Source organism: Panthera uncia, chromosome X, assembly GCF_023721935.1.
Source record: "Panthera uncia isolate 11264 chromosome X, Puncia_PCG_1.0, whole genome shotgun sequence".
NCBI classification, from domain to species: domain Eukaryota; kingdom Metazoa; phylum Chordata; class Mammalia; order Carnivora; family Felidae; genus Panthera; species Panthera uncia.
In genome coordinates this window covers 32,317,061-32,334,905 of record NC_064817.1, presented here as the reverse complement: position 1 = coordinate 32,334,905, position 17,845 = coordinate 32,317,061, and positions in this window count along the sequence as shown.

Below are 17,845 nucleotides of genomic sequence, written 5' to 3'. Positions count from 1 at the left end.
CTTTAAAAAGCAGACATCCTCCTCAGGATTTTAGCATTTCTGATGGCTAAATTAGGGATCATAAGAGGAAGCCGAGAAAAGGTCTATATTTCACCAGGAGACCTCAAAGGTCCCCCAGCTGTGTATGGTGTCCGATCAAAGTGTGGGAGATGTGAGCAGAGGGGACTATTCTGGGGTTTAAAATCAAGCACATATTCCTGCTAAAAATTCCTACCCTGAATCTAATAATGAGAGACCATCAGACAGATCCAAACTGAGGGGCATTATACAAAGCAACTTGCCTGTAATTCTCAAAAGTGTGAAGGTCAAGAAAGACAGAGAAAGACCAAGGAATTATCCCAGGTTAAAGAAGACCACAAAGTGTAACAACTAAATGCATGATCCTGGATTGGATCTGTGTAGGGAAAAAAAAAAAAACAAAACTATGAAGGACATTAAGGCAATTTGTAACATTTTAATTCGATAATGGTTTTACATCAACATTAAATTTCCTGAGTTGGATAGTTGCATGGTGGTTAGGTTGCAGAATATTTTTCCTTTTAGAAGACACTCGCTAAAGTATTTAGGGGTAGGTGGGCACAATTTCTCCAACTTGAAAAGCAACTGGCGAGTCTGTATGAAGGGTGAACTGATGTTGCAGTGTTTCTGTAAGTTTGAAATTATATCTAATAAAAATTCATCCCACAAAATATATCAGTCACAGATGATTTAGACCTATAACTACTGTTCAAAAATAATTTGTTGAATAAATACTGTAATGGCTTTCAAATGACCCTGTGAACTTAGATTTCTAGTCACAGGGCTTCAGAAACAATTTAACTACCAGAAAGTTCCAAGTTGTTTTCTTCTTCCTGAATATAAATTACATATTTATGGATTTTTTATCTATTCCTCATCCCCAAAAAGGATGTCAACAATTTTTTTAAGAGAGTGGCCGAAACAGGGAGGCAACGAAAAGAAAATCCTACTATTTTATCACTACACAAGTGATACTGCTGCTGGATTAAATATTTTAATTTTTCAGACCTTACAGTTTTATTTTTTCAAAGGAGAATCTGTATGACTTGCTTTTCTGGTGAAAAAATTCTTCCTTTCAGCTATTATATGCCTTTTAATACTATGCAGAGCTTCAGGATTTAAAACTCCTGTCAACCTGAAAGGTCACACAACAGGATGGAAGATTCAGTTTGACTTTCATTTTTATTCCCTTCTTTTCAACTCTCATTCCACACTCGTGAATACTCTCAGCACCTGCACTTACAACCTTTATTTTGGGCCTTCCTTTCCACTCATCATCACACAAAAAAAGAGCATTCTCTGATGTTCAAAACTTATCTGATGTTTATAACTAGACCTCAATATTATTACAAGCTGGTCAAATGATGTTCCCAGCCAGGCTGTTTTGTCGTGTTGGACATAAACAATCTCACAGACTACCAAACTCAGAGTTACTCTGAGATCATGATAAAATGAAACAAAATGAGGTCATTTCATAATTTTGCCTAAGCACAGACCAAATCAGTCACCATACTTCTCACAAAATAGTCATAACATTGCCCTTGCTTTCTGACAGCATCTAATCTAGAGCAAATCTCTGCTTCCTTGGTCACTCCCAAAAATCATCTGTCAAAAGCCCAAATCCTAGCGTAGTTTCTTTCAAATATATCCTTATTTAAATACCCCAAAGGCCCTCATGATGTGTGTTCTCTCTCTGCAGTGAGTAAAATTCCAGCTTGCTTAACTACAGGTGTGTTCTTTTTTAACTTAAAAAAATGTTGTTTTATAGTTGATATACAATGTTGTATTTGTTTCAGGCACACTAGTGATAATAATTCTATACATTATGCAGTGCTCACCATAATAGGTATAGTTACCATCTGTCACCAAACAACACTATTAAAATATTATTGACTGTATTCCCTATGCTATACTTTTCATCCCCATGAATTACTTATTTTATAACTGGAAATTTGTATCTCTTAATTAATCCCCTTTACCTATTTTGCTTATCCTCCCACCCTCTCCCCTCTGGCAAGCACCAGTTCCTTTTTATTTATAAGTCTGTTTCTGTTTTTCTTTGTCTGTTTTTACGTTCCACAATGAAGTCATATGGTGTTTGTCTTTCTCTGTCTTACTTATTTCACTTAGGATAATACCCTCTGGGTCCATCCATGTTGTCATAAATGGCAACACCTCGTTCTTTTTATGACTGAGTAATATTTCAGTGTGTGTATGTATACACCACATCTTCTCTATCCATCCATCTATCAATGGACACTGAGGTTGCTTCCATATCTTAGCTATTGTAAATGGTGCTGGAATGAACGTTAGGGTGCGTATAGCTTTTCAAACTAGCGTTTTCACTTTCTTTGGGTAAATACTCAGCAGTGGAATTACTGGATCACATGGTATTTCTGTTCTTAAATTTTGAGGAACCTCTATACTGTTTTCCACAGTGGTCACACCAGTTTGCATCGTGCATGGGGTTTTGCAACACTCAACAGAAAAGGGGTTCCTTTTTCTCCACATCCTTGCTTACACTTATTTCCTGTCTTTTTGATTCTAGTCATTCTGATGGGTATAAGGTGATATCTTATTGTGGTTTTGATTTGCATTTCCCTGATGATCAGTGATGTTGAGCATCTTTTCATGTGTCTATTGGCCATCTGGATGTCTTCTCTGGAAAAATGTCTATTCAGGTCTTCTGTACATTTTTAAACTGGATTATTCATTTTTTTTTTTTTGGTGTTTTGGTGTTGAGTTGTATAAGTTCTTTGTATATTTTGGATATTAACCTATTAGCAGATTTATCATTTGCAGTTATCTTTCCCTATTCAGTACATTGACTTTTCATTTTGCTGATAGTTTCCATTGCTGCTAGTTTATTTTTGCTAGTTTATTTTTGCTTTTGTTTCTTTCTCTTGCCTCAGGAGACATATCCATAAATATATTTGCTAAGGCCAACATCGAAGAGACTATTTGCCTATATTTTCTTTTAGTAGGAGTTTTATGGTTTCAGGTCTTACATTTAGGTCTTCAGTCCATTTTGAGTTTATTTTTATGTATGGTGTTAGAAAGTGGTCCAGTTTCATTCTTCTGCATGTAACTGCCCAGTTTTCCCAGCGCCATGTATTGGAAAGGCTGTCTTTTCTCCATTATATACTCTTGCCTCCTTTGTCATAGATTAATTGACCATATAAGCATCGGTTTATTTCTGTGTCTCTATCGTGTTCCACTGACCTATGTGTCTATTTTTGTACCAGTACTACAGATGTAGTCTTGGTCATCATTGCCTGAAGGGCAATGACACAATATTCTGGGAGAATATTCTGTATTAAATCTACAGATATTTGAGAGATATTATTAGAAGTGTCCAAAGCAGGTATGTCCAGCCTCTTGTTTCACATAATCAAGAAGTATTTATTGGTCATGTTCATTTACTCATTCAAAAAATATTTGTTGAGCATTTACTCTATGCCAGGCAGTGAGCTAAGTACTGCAGATAACGAAATGTGTGACACAGTTTACTTTCTCAATGAACTCATACTCTGGTAGTCAAGACTAACATATAAAAATATTACTTCAGTACAACATGATAAGTTGTATAGTAGAGGTGAGAGCCAGGTAGTGGTTTGCAAAATAGGGCAGGATTACTCTACTTGGGTGGAACGTGGAATATTTTTATGAAAGAAGAGTAACTTAGCTCATCTTGAAAGATGATCAGTGTTGACAAGGGAATAAGAGCTATTCTAGGCGCTTGAGGTAAATGGAATGACTCGAGTGCTTGAAATGAGAAAGTAGACCACAAAGAAAAGTCTGGAGAGGAAGTCTGGACAACCCCAGGTCATGGTGGGCTTAGTGGATTTTATTTCACTGTAGCACAGAACTCGTCAGAATTTATGGAGAAAGCAATACAAATAGAAGCTGCAGCCCGTGCATTCAAAGATTTTACATTCCCGTTGGTGAAATGAAACTCACACATTAAAAAAACAATCACAGTGATATAGAATTATAGCACCCACATCCTTTTGTCTACCCTGGAAATTGCTTGCAAATAATTCCCATACAACCCCTTGCCAAAGGGCACTCTGTTTGGTCTGTATGTGGGAGTGTTCAGAAGGGCCCAAGCGTTAACTCTCACCCCTTCCCTCATAGCGACCTAGAACCGGTAAGAGATGGAAATTAGCACACAAATACCTCAGTGTCCTCAGTGTTCAGTAGCACAATTCTGAGACATGTTTTACAAAGTATCTCAGGAAGGACCCAGTGAATTGAGCCCTGGGTTTCCCACAGCAGTAACCCTTTCAGTTACACACATTTTATTGATTGTCCTTCCTTCCTTCACCGTGCTTCTGGAGATCACACCTCTTCTCTCAATAAACTGCTTGTACCCAAACCTTTGCTCAAGGTCTACTTCTTCACAACTACAGACTAAGACAAAAGTAAAGGAATAACTCATGTGTTACAGTCTCTATTGGCTCTAGGAACTTCTGGACAATTGCATTATTTTCTGCTTTTATCCTCCAACCAGCATGCCTCACTCTTCTTCCCCGACTCCCTTGCTCTCTCTATTGCTCATTATCTTGCCCCTAGGTTACAGTCTATCCTTGCGGTGTGACGGCTCCAGGAAACACTCAGCCTGGAAAGCCCTGACCGCCGTGCAGAAATGCTGCTCTTCTGGTCTCAGCTTGGCAAGCGAGTTGTCTGCCTTTCAGCTTTCAGATAAATTGTCATATGTGGGAAGGGGCACTGAGACCATTACCAGTCACTGTCACTTCCTAAATATTCATAAATACAACAGCTGGGGCTGGGTAAACACATTTTTCCAGACAGCGGTCACTTGGAATTCTCTGACTAATGACAACATTAGTACTGGAATCAAGTAAAAATTTATTCCTCTAAACATCCAGGTCATGGACACACTGAGACTTGAGAAGAACATTTGAGCCTATTTCTCTGAAGCAAATATTAACGAGCCGGATTTCTATTCTTGAGTCAGCTCACATTCCAATTATTATTAGCTGGTTACATCAGTAAACTTGTATTTAGCATGACACCTGTTGCAAAGAGGATCATGTTTCTTTAGGCCTGTAAAAACAATTTAAATCTCTAGGAGCAGTCAAAATTTGCCGTTAAATCTGCTCCTGTAACAGCATTGACTGGAACATCTTTGTGGCATGATGCGATAGAATGAGAAGTAAAACAAAAATAAGAAATTGGAATATGAAGCCTTTTAAAATGACTGGCCAAATGTTAGTAAGAGCTTTTAAAATATATGTTAAAAATCAAATTTAGTAAATTACCAGGTTATAAAATCACCATATAAAAATCAATAATGAGAATGGTAAATGGGCATAAACTTTTGTTAAAACTCATTGAACTATACACTTAAAATATGTGCATGTTGTTGCCTGTAAATTATACCTTAATAAAGTGGATGAAAATTAATAAACTTGAAATATACCAGTGGTAACAAGTGAGAAAATATAACAGAAGGGAAGACCCCATTTAAAACAGCAAATAATAACTGGAAGCCTATATCACCTGAAACTAATGTAACGTGTGTCAACTCAAATAAGAAAATAAAAACAGAGAATAAGCCAAAATAAATAAACTAGAATACCTAGGCAAAACTTTATTTTTAAAAAGTCCAAAGCCTAGGGGCGCCTGGGTGGCTCAGTCGGTTAAGCGGCCGACTTCGGCTCAGGTCATGATCTCACAGTTTGTGAGTTTAAGCCCCGTGTCGGGCTCTGTGCTGACAGCTCAGAGCCTGGAGCCTGTTTCAGATTCTGTGTCTCCCTCTCTCTGACCCTCCCCCGTTCATGCTCTGTCTCTCTCTGTCTCAAAAATAAATAAACGTTAAAAAAAAAAATTAAAAAAAAAAAGTCCAAAGCCTAAACAACAGATGTTGGCAAGGTTGCGGGGAAAGAGGATCTCTTTTGCGTTGTTGGTGGCAGTGCAAGCTGGTGCAGCCACTCTGGAAAACAGTATGGAGGTTCCTCAAAAAATTAAAAATAGAACTACCCCAGGCCCAGCAATGGCACTACTAGGCATTTATCCACGGGATACAGGTGTGCTGTTTCGAAGGGACACATGCACCCCCATGTTTATAGCAGCATGGTCAACAATAGCCAAAGTATGGAAAGAGCCCAAATGTCCATCGATGGATGAATGGATAAAGAAGATGTGGTATATATATACAATGGAGTATTACTTGATAATCACAAAAAATGAAATCTTGCCATTTGCATCTACGTGGATGGAACTGGAGGGTATTATGCTAAGTGAAATTAGAGAAAGACAAAAATCATATGTCTTCACTCATGAAGACTTTAAGAGACAAAACAGATGAACATAAGGGAAGGGAAACAAAAATAATATAAAGAACAGGGATGGGGACAAAACATAAGAGACTCATAAATATGGAGAACAAGCTGAGGGTTACTGGAGGGGTTGTGGGAGGGGGGATGGGCTAAATGGGTAAGGGGCATTAAGGAATCTACTCCTGAAATCATTGTTTCACTATATGCTAACTAATTTGGATGTAAATTTTAAAAAATAAAATAAAAAAAAGTCCAAAGTCTATATGAAAAAAAATTATAACACACTTCTGAAAAACACAAAAATACACATGAACAAATAAAAAGACATACTGTGTTCTGGGTTAGAAAAATTTATTGTCACTAACGTGTCAATTCATCTTAAGTTAACTTATAAGTTTGCATACTGACTATTCAATAGTGTTACAGAATTGTTCATTTTTTATATGAGAGTGATATTGCAATTAAAAGAATTCTGGGGTGCCTGAGTGGCTCAGTCAGTTAAGGGTCCGACTTGATTTCAGCTCAGGTCATGATTTCAGGGTTGTGGGATTGAGCGCTATGTCGGGCTCCACGCTGAGCATGGATTCTCTCTCCCTCTCCTTTTGCCCCTCTCCCCGACTCAAGCTGTCTTTCTCAAAGTTAAAATAAAATAAAATAAAATAATTCTTCTCTCTTAGAGATATTTTTTGAAATACTTATGAATAAAATAATATGATTATCTGGGATTTGCTTCAAAAAAATCTAGTGGTGGGGAGAGGGGAGAAGTGGTTTAGGGCATATATGAATCAAGATGGCCACGTGTTGATAACTGTTGAAACTTTGTGACGGTATAAGGGGAGCTCATTATACTACTCTTCTTAAGAACTTTCCTATATGTTTTTAAAATTTTACATTAAAGAGTTAAAGTATAAGATAGTCTGCTTTTAAATAAGTGATAATTCTCTTTACAGATATCATTATAATTTTCTGTTTTCTTCTTTTAGGATAATTGATCAAACAAACAAAACCTCAGAATGTAAATCAGTGTCTCCCAAGACCAAAATGAAAAGAAAGAGAGGAAGAAAAGAGGAAGGGAGGGACAGAAGGAGGGAGAGAGGGAGGAAAATATATAAGTATATATATAATTAAAATCAGAATATATTACAGATATTTTTCCTGTTTTTATTTTTTGTTATTCTTATTTATTTTTATTGAAGTATGATTGACACACAACTATACTGTTTCAGGCATACAACATGGTTCAACAATTCCGTGTTATGGTGTACTCGCCATAAGTGTGCCTACCTTCTGTCACCATACAACACAATTATAATATCTTTGACTGTGTTCCTTATGCTGTACCCTTTATCCCTGTGATTTTCTCATTCCATAACTAGAGGCCTATTCCTCCCACTTGCCTTTACCTATTTTGTCCATTCCCCCACCCCTCCACCCCTCTGGCAACCACCAGTTCTCCATATCTAAGATTTAAGAGTCTGTTCCTTTTTGTTTGTTCATTTGCTTTTTAGGTTCCGTATATACGTGAAATGGTATTTTTCTTTGTCTGACTTATTTCACTTAGCGTAATACTCTCTAGTTTCATATGTGTTGTTGCAAATGGCAAGATCCCATCCTTTTTTATGGCCGAGTAATATTTAATTTTACACACACACACACATACACACACCACATTTTCTTTATTCATTCATCTATAAATGGACAACTGGATTACTTCCATATCTTGTTTATTGTAAACAATGCTGCGATAAACAGGATTTCATATATCTTTTGAAATTAGTGGGTTTTTTTTCCTTTGTGTAAGTACTCAGTAGTGGAATTACTGGATCACATGGTATTTCTATTTTTAATTTTTAGAAAACCCTTCAAATGATTTTCCACAGTGGCTGCACCAATTTACATTCCTACCAATAGTGCACAAGTGTTTGCTTTCCTCCACATCCTCGCCAACACTTGTTATTTCTTATCTTTTTGGTACTAGCCATTCTGACAGGTGTAAGGTGATATCTTATTGCAGTTTTGATTTGCATTTCCCTGATGATCAATGATTTTGAACATCTTTTCATGTGTCTGTTGGCCACCTGTATGTCTTCTTTGGAAAAATATCTGTTCAGGTCCTCTGCCCATTTTCAATCAGATTATTTGCTTTTTTGGTGTTGAGCTGTATAAATTCCTCATATATTTTTTGATATTAACCTCTTATTGTGTATATAACTTGTGAGAATCTTCTCCAATTCAGTAGGTTGCCTTTTTGTTTTGTTGATGGTTTCCTCTGCTGTGCAAAAGCTTTTTATTTTGGTGGAGTGCCAGTAGTTTATTTTTGCTTTTGTTTCCCTTGCCTGAGGAGACACAGCTAGGAAAATATTGTGACGGCCAATATTGCAGATATTTTGTTACTCTTGTAAATTGACAGTATGCATTAGCCAGTGATTCTTAACTAGGTGAACATCAGAACTATCCAGAGAGAGATGTTTTTTCCCTCTTATTCCCTAGATCTGGGTGGGGCCCGAGCATCTGTAGTTTTTAAAAGTTCCCCAGGTGATTCTAATGTATATTTTTTAATGAGAGTCACTGTGAGCATATAAAATGCCTAGAAAACGTCTGCAATCAAGGAACTTATTTGATACTGCTTACCTTGATATTTCCCAAACTTTTGTGACCAAGGAACCTTTTTATCATATAACACCTGTTAGGATCTACCCAAACTAGTGTCAGTAACAGGCAGAAAAATACAAGTTTAGGCTTCTTGAAGGCTATCTCAGCAGTAGAGGTTTGAATTGGATTACCTCTGAGATAGCTTCTGGCTATACAACTTACATCGTAAGGCCCAGATCTCTAGGGATGAAGAGTGACTACCAACATAATTAACTTTGTATTCAGCCATGTGATTCCATCAATAATATACTGATAATTTAAATGTATTCTTAATCCATTATTTCTGTTTCTGTCTCCCAAATCCATCCCCTTATAACACCCCCCCCCCCTAACACCTCCCCCCCCACACACACACACACACAATTCAGTTCAAGTACTTCACCTGGGTGAGATCGGTAAAAATATCTTTCCAATGTTGTTATCACTCTTTAGTGTAAGAAATAGAATTTGTGGCACTACCTTAAAAAATAAGCCCTGCGAATAGAATACTTACAGCTTTCAAAGAGGAAGTTGAAGAAAATTGCTTTATATTGACCTCCCTTCCCAATTAAAAAGCAAATGTCAATGGGAGCAGAGCCCTTTGGGAATTAATGGTGGTTGCTAGGGTGACCAACCAGTCTGGTTTGCCAGTAACTGAGCTGTTTCCTGGGACACAGGACATTCAGTGCTAAACGAGAACAAGGCAAATCAGGCAAATCTCAGGCAAATCAGGACAGTTGTTGTCGAACCACTTAGAAAGATGAAGAGAATTGTGGACAAGGTGTGTATTTTTCCCTGCGGGCTATTATGCAATTGCCTTTATCTTCCGGACTTTTTCTATTCCTGCCATCATGTAGTGGCTGGCTGTGCCTCAGTGTCATCCATTACGTTTTATTACCTCTCCTTGCTGTGAAAGTTGGAGGGCTGCATATTTTTCAATTTTACTTCTGTCTTTTCTGAGTTTTAGTCTTTCATCCCCTGGCAACACGGGGAATAAAGAGTAGGAGAAAGCATCCTTGGCTGCTATCCATTTACATGACAACTGTGCTATATGTGGGTGGAGAGGCAGGGGCAGAGAGAGGCACATGTTAGAAAACATGATGATGACTGGGAGATGCTGAACATAACTTATTATGCAATGAGCCAGCTCGTGCCTGATTTGCATTGTCCCTTACTGATTGATTAATTGATTGCAATAAGCCCCAAACCAAACTCTTATTTTGGATGCATTAAAAAAATGCTTTACCACATCCTCAGTCATAATTTATTCGTTGTTTACTTGGTTCTGAGGATACCAAGTACCGATCACACTGGAAAGCTAATGCCTTTCAAGCACTTTATTGCCACCACCGTAAGCTTTGCCACCTAGCTAAGTTTTTTGGACTGTAAAGTCACCCCAGTTGATAGATTATCCGTTAGCATTTCTTTTGGTTGCTGAGGCAGAAGTTGCAAGTGTTACACAAAATAGCAAGACTGACTCCTTCTCTGCTTTCCAGGCAGCAGGTCTTTTTAAACTTTTTAAAATACCACACGTATTGTCTCCCAGTTTCTGGGAGCCAGGAATCCAGGCCCAGCTTAGCTAAGCCCTCTGGCTTAGGATCTCTCAGGAATTGCAGTCAAGATGTGGACTGTCGCTGGAGTGTCACTGGGGAAGAATTCACTCCTGAGCTCACTCCTGTGGCTGTCAGCAAGATTCAGTTTCTTGCAGGTGTTTGGACTGAGGGCTTCAGTTCCTTGCTGGTTCTTGATGGGGGGCACATTGAATTCCCTGCCACATGGGCCTCCCCAGTGTGAGAGCTTGCCTCATTAAAGCCAGCGAGAGCGTCTGTTAGCAAAAGGGAAGTCACAGACTTACATAACTAATCATGAAAGTGTCATCTATCACTTTTGCCATATTATATTTCTTAGAGGCAAATCACTAGGTCCAGTTCACACTGAGGGGGAGGGGATTGATATGGGTGTGAATACCAGGAAGGAGGAATCGTGGGGAGCCATCTTAGATAGCTCTCTTCCATTCGACAGTTTTGGAAGGAGCAAAGCAAAGTGACGAAGCTGCCTCTGATTCCTTGTTTGTATTTCTGATATTGCCACTCACTGGCTATATAGCCTTGGAAAAGTAACTTCTTGAACTTTAGTTTCCTCCTCTGTGAATTCAGAAGAATAATAGTACTTAGCTTTCAGAGGGATTGTGAGGGTTAAATTTAAATGAAATTATTTACATGCACATTTAGTATGGTTCCTGGCATGTGGTAGGTACTCGAAAATGTTACTTGTCTTAGCCAGGGTTGCCTAGCAGCATCCTAAGAGGCAAGCAGATGGGTCAGGGAGCAGAGAAGGAGAAGAAGGCAAGCAAAGGTGGAATCTTAGCAAAGATCCTACAAGGGGGAACTTCAGCCTGATCCTGCAGGGAACTCTTAGTGTGAGTTGGCCTTCCTGGTTATATCATCTTGAGGTCAGGCAGCTGTGCTTTCATACGGCTATGATCTATATCCACTGGGTAACAACCACCCACCTCAGGGTACAGTGGGAGGATGGAAACTCCCAGCCCTAGCCCTCTGACCTTGTGGGTAAAGTAGCTCCAGTAGCCTGAGGACAACTCTCTAAAGAAGAGCCACCACAGGTGCTGGCCTGGCCATTTAAAGAACACTGATGTTGGTGGAGAGAGGGCACATAATAGTAAAATGGCAAAAAGTGATCACTGATATTGTCCAATATATTACCCAATTAAAAAATGAAGGTCCTAGTCTGAGTAGAGAGATAAAACAAGTTCACAGAAATCTATAATCAGTTGCAAGATGTAATAATTGGTGTAATTGAAGTTTCAGATTGGGTCTTGGAAGAATTTTCAACCAAGTGTTTACAAGAGAAGATAGACGAGAAAGCATCCAAAATGATATTGAGTATTGGTCAGGATTTTATAAGCAGAGATGAGGGAAGTGGTATGAACCAAGGCGTGGAGAATCTAGGGAGAGGTATAGGGAACAGCAAGTAATTCAGTTTTCTTGGAATGTATAATAGGAGTAGAGGAGGGAAAGCCAAGCATAGATGAAGCATGAATGTAAGGATGATAAATTTGCACGTAATTGAGAAGGAACTAGGGAGCTATTGAAGGTTTTTAAGCAAGTAAATGACCATTGCTCTAGTTTTGGAAATTAATTTGACCTTGCTGACTATGATGGATTGGAGTGTGAAAGGAAGGGTAGGGGAAGGACATTAGAAGATTATTACAAAAGACAATATGAGTGATTGTGAGGGTTAGGAGCAGGGCAGTGGTGTTAAGAATGGAGTATGGAGTGTTAGAAAGTAGTCCAATGTCATCCTTTTGGATTTAGCTATCCAGTTTTCCCAGCACCATTTATTGAAGACTGACTTTTCCCCGTTGTATATTCTTGCCTCCTTTGTCATAGATTAATTGACCATATAAGTGTAAGTTTATTTCTAGTTTCTCTATTCTGTTCTATTGATCTGTGTGTCTATTTTTGTGCCAGGACTATACTATTTTGAATACTTCAGATTTGGAATATAAAAAAAATGAGTAGACAAAGAAAAAGCAGAATCAGACCTATAAATACAGAGAACACACTGACGGTTGCCAAAAGGGAGAGGGGTGGGGGGGCTGGGTGAAAGGGAGGGGGAGATACAGGCCTTTCATTATGGAATGAATAAGTCATAGGAATAGAAAGCAGAGTATAAGGAATACAGTCAATAATATTGTAACAATGGCATAATGGGACCGATGGTCACTTGTGGTGACCATAGCATAATGTATAAACTTGTCAAATCGCTAAGTCGCACACTTGGAGTTAATGTAACATTATGTGTCCACTATACTCAAATTAGAAAGGTAAATTGAGAAGAAGAAGATTAAAAAAAAGGTGGAGTGTAAGGGGCACATGCAAATGTTGCAGAGAGCTTACAGATTTCGTACTCGATTAGATGTAGTGAGGAACAAAGAACAGGCTTCCAGCCTTTGGGAAAGGAGATAATTTGTGGGAGAACGTAAGAAATTTACCTTTGGATCTGCATAGTTTGAGATGTTGTTGAATTATCCAGGGAGTGACGTCCATGACGAAGTTCTGAACATAGGAATAGAGCTTAAGGAAATAACTGAATTGAGCTGTAGGTTTCATAAGGTGAGACCACAGACATTGATGAGCTCATCAAGGCTCAAGAGAAAGATGACAAGTCCTGGAAAGCCTTTAAGAGCAAGAGGAGGAAGAAAGTGCAGAAGACAGCATCCAGAAGTAGAACCAAAATGCTTCTGTCATAAAAGTTAGGAGAAGAGGAAGACTACGGGAGAGCAACATGACAAGATGGAGAGAGATGGAGAGGAACAGGGAAAAGGATACAGCAATGAGATTAACAGCTAGCAAGCCATCTGTGACACTGGTGAGTGGTTTTCGTGGGGTGGCAAAACTGGAATCCACACTTCAAGGAGATGAGCAATAAGCAGGTTACGAGAAATTTTTTTCAAGAAGTTTGATTGCAGCAAGTTTGGCAGCTTGTGGGAGGTAGGATATAATTATTTTTAATACTGGGTAGACCTAAAAATGTAAGCAAAGGGAAGGAACAGTAAAATGGAGTAATTAAAAGTATAAATTGATGGAGCTAGATCTAAAGTGTCACCAGAAGAGATTGAGGTCAAGAGAAAAGAAGTATTCTTCCTGTCCTTGCAGGCACAGGTCAGGTTTAAAGCCGTTCATTACAGCTTCCTATGGTTGGTGTAGTTATTTCCCCCCACCCCTCCGCCATTCCCTTTAAGCTTATAATCTTTCAAATCGTTACTCAAATGTCTCTAGTAAAGTGTCTAATTTCAGATGAAGCTTGCCATTTGGGAGAGTAATTTGCAAAAGATGACTGTATCGGGGTGAGGAATAGCGGATGCCTGACTAGCAGTGAAAGCTCACAAATCCACCCACCACACTCATCATTATGGAGGAAAGCAATCACCCTAAAACGAAATGCATTTTCCACGTCTAATCTTTGGTTTCTGTGTTAACTAAAGGTTACATTAGCACACAGATAAAATATCTTTCAATTGAATTTTATGTGCCAGTCACTCTTGATACCTCTAAAGGTAAGGATTTGAGGAGGAATCTGTTGGTCACAAGCTGTATATAGAATAAGAAATGAAAGAATCTTAAAACTAGTGCCCATATTATTTTTATCTTCCATATATTTTTGTTTCTATTGTTTGGATTTCTTTTCTCAGACCCCAGGAGAAGGGCTTTGTGGTTCTAAAATGAGTCTGGGAAAGAAGGAAGTGAAACTATCTCTGTGAAATTATGAGTATTTTTTTAGAGTTTCGTCCTGGATGACAAACATGGAATTAAGCTTCTTAGAGGCAGCAAGGCCCTACCCTGTGCAGACAGTGACAATGGCACCTATGTTTCCCTGTGTTTGGGCTTAGTGTTTGGGGTGGTGGCGGTGACCTCTGTAAGATGTGCAAAGCCACGCTGCCCTGTGTAGCCACTTTCCTCCTGCTAGATTTATATATGTTATGGTTAGCAAACTGGGAATTAACTTAACCATATGGTAATTGCATGAGGGGGTTTCTTTTCACCGATCGGTAGCCCACAAGAAGAAAACCTAAGGACCAAACAATGGAATAAAAAAATTCACAAATTGAAATTAAGAAAACATTGCTGAAATAAAGGAGTTTTGAGTATATTGATGGGGATGGCATACTGTATCCCAGGAAAAGTTGACATTTAATGAGCATGCCAGTTATTAATCTCACAGCTCCAAATACACCCTTCTGTTTTCCACTTGGTGATGCTGTGGCCAGAGCTCTGCAAATTACATTTTGCATTTGCCAGCTTGTTCCTTGTTAGGCTCTGCCAAAAGGGGGCAGGAATAGGGGACATCTTTCCTTCTGTTTGCATGATACTCTCCATTGCATAGACCCAGCAAAGGTACTTTATTGGTTCCTGTTTCCAGCTTCTTTTGGCATCCACATAACTGACTGGTCTTGTTCCTTTGAGATAACAGCAGCAGAGTGCACACTCTTCAGAGGTCTGAAGTTCAGCTATGCATGGTCTCTTCAAATTCCTGAAGTGACAGCACCAGCTAGGCAGCACCCTTTTCTTGGGGATTGGAGTCCCCTCCTCCAAGCTTCTAGATTCTGATCATGACTTCCCTTTGTTTTCTCAGTCTTAGAAGGGATAGCTGTTTCCTGCAGGTATTATCTCTGGGTTCCCCCAGCATTCTCCTTTTGTTCTGTCAGCTCTCTCACACCTGTGAAAATTTCCCTGTATTAAATCCCCTCTATTGAAGTACCTGGTATGAGGTCTCTTTTAATGACTGGACCCTGACTGATAGAGTGGGCAAGAACAAAACGTATCCTAGCAAATTTTGTAGACCTCAGAAATGAAGAGGTGTCCTCTTAGCCTTAAAGCATAAAGATAAAGCCAGCTACAAGGGAAACAAATCAGGTTGACTTCTGACTTTTATTTATTTTTTTAAAAAAATTTTAATGTTTATTTATTTTTGATAGAGAGACAGAGTGCAAGCAGGGGAAAGGCAGAGAGAGGGGAAGACACAGAATCCAAAGTAGGCTTCAGGCTCTGAGCTGTCAGTACAGAGCCTGATGCAGGGCTCGAACTCACCAACCACGAGATCATGACTGAGCCGAAGTCAGACACTCAACTGACTGAGCCACCCACACGCCCAGCTTCTGACTTTTACACAGTAATATTCAATCCTAGAAAATAGTAAGTACAGTAATGTCTCTAAACTTGTAAAGGAAAAAGAATCCTGAGACGATTATAACCATCTAAAATTTTGTGCAGGTATAGAGCCAACAGATAAATATTTTCAGATATACAAGAATTCAGGAAATACAGTCCTTTGAACTCTTCTTGATGAAACTAAAATAAGAAATTTCCTCAAAAGATGAATGGGGATTTTATGGCAAGTGAACTGGCACTAGGCACTAACTTCAGACTAAAGTACGATGGTAGACTGCAACTGTAAAATACGGAAACAAAGCAATAAAATTCCTAACAAGACTCAAGAAGTAGAGGAGATACATCTTCTAACAGATTGTTGATTGTTTGTAAAAATGCAATTGACTTTTATACTTTTTTTTAATTTAGGAAACCTGCTAAACTCTTCTTCACTCTAATAAGTTATAAATTATGTCAGCTTTTCTACACAGATAATCACATCATCTGCCATCAAGCCAGCTTTTTCTTCCTTTTCAATTCCTGTACATTAAAATATTTTTCTTGGTTTTATTGCACTGGCTATGATGTCCAGTAGAATGTTGACTAGGAGTGGTAATAAGAAGTCTCCCTTGTCTTTTTTTTTCTCATATTAATGGTAATCCCTTCATTTTGCCACCATTAAGTGCAATAATTGCTATCAATATTCATAGCTGTCCTTTATCAGGTTAGAGAATGTCCCTTTTATCTTGAGTTTGCTGAGTGGTATGATCATGAGTATATATTGACTACGTCTGTAGTCATCAAACGAACTGAGGTGCATCTCCTCTTAGCTTCCCTATGTGCTTAAATGTTAGATATTACTATCTATATATATTCACTTGTCTTATTATTTTATATATTGAATTGGTTTTATTATTTTGTATATTCAATTTGGATCTTACTCATTATCTTTCCTTCTTTCATTTTAGATTTCACATCTGAGATTATTTTCTTTTGCTTGAATGACAGTCCTTTAGGATTTACTTTAATGAGGATCTGTTGATAAAAACCTTTTAATTTTTGCTTAAAAATATTTTTTTACTTTATCTGTATTCTTGAAATATAGTTTCCTTTTATTAGTATAATTTATTGTCAAATTGGCTAACATACGGTGTGTAAAGTGTGCTCTTGTGACATATAGTTTCTGTGGGTACAAAATTCTAACTTGACAGTTATTGACCCTCAGAATATTAAAGATATTATTTTATTGCCTTCTGACTTCACTTGTGGCTATTGATCTAATAGCCATTCCTTTATAAGTGATTATTAGTCTTTTCTCTTTGCCTGATTTTGATATTTTCTCTGTTTTTGTTAATCCATAGTTTCATTAGAACATATGACGGTGTGGATTTCCTTTTATTTATCCTGTTGGGATTTATTAAGACTTAATAATGAGATTTAGTGTTTTTCAACAATTCTAGAAAATTCTCACCCGTGATCTCTTTAGTTATTTTCCTCCTTGTCTTTTAATCTTTCCTTTATAGGTTTTATCTCCTGTCTCTGGGCTACATTCTAGACAATTTCTTTAGTGGCCAAGCCTCTTTCCTTCCATGCTGTAGGACAAGAACTCCCAGTTTCATCTTCTTTCTGTCTGTTTGGAATCCATCTTTTATTCCTCTCTGGAAACATGAACTTAAATGGAGTTTGTTCCTGCTTGATAGACTCTATTGGTAGTCCCCTAACTTTCCATCTCCTCCCAATTCTCATTTCCCTCCTCTGATAGTACACAACAGTTCAACAAATCTTCTGGCTAAGGAGACATCCACTAAGAGAGTGAAATTCCAGTCTCCTTTTCTAGAAATCATCTATAACTTTATAAATAACTCTCTTGAAGCCCCCACCTTGGCTTTGAAAAAGGGAAGTATCCTGCCCTAACCCAGAGAAAGGGTGTATGGTAATGGTGAAGGGTCAAAACAGCTTATTTTTCACAGACTAAAGGCCCATGGGCTCTTCCCTGAGTTTTCCCTTTATATTGACTAGGAGAAGGATGGGGTAGGGTGGGTGATGAGAGTGTCTGTTTTTACATCGCCAGTTTATATTCTTTGCATGGGTGTGGCTAGCCCCAACTCTAGATGGCTTGATGAACTTAGATTTAGGATACTAATTAGCCTTTTGTCATCAACCTTGGGCCTTAGCTGTAATGCCGGGGCAACAGAAAAATACAACTCAACATCTGGTTATACA